Source organism: Olea europaea, unplaced genomic scaffold (genome assembly GCF_002742605.1).
Source record: "Olea europaea var. sylvestris unplaced genomic scaffold, O_europaea_v1 scaffold1458, whole genome shotgun sequence".
Taxonomy (NCBI): Eukaryota; Viridiplantae; Streptophyta; class Magnoliopsida; order Lamiales; family Oleaceae; genus Olea; species Olea europaea.
Window position 1 is genome coordinate 180,612 of NW_019232129.1, and position 295 is coordinate 180,906.

The following is a 295-nucleotide window of genomic DNA, read 5'->3' on the forward strand; positions in this document are numbered from 1 at the left end:
AATCTTGAAATAAGAAAATATGTTAAATTCCCTCTTATACTTGTAGGAGAGGATCAGAAAGAATATACTAATGAAATAATTCTATATAAAGATGAATTATATGGAGTGAATCGTTCACCTATTCTATTAGGAATGAACTTTCTTGAGAAATATAGTCCTTACAAAATCTGTCAAGGATACTTGAAAATAACAGTTGATGATAATCCAATCAGCATTCCAAGAATAGATGAAAATATGAAATCATTGTTATCATGGAAAGAGTAATTAGTACTAATCCCATGAGCCCATATATTGA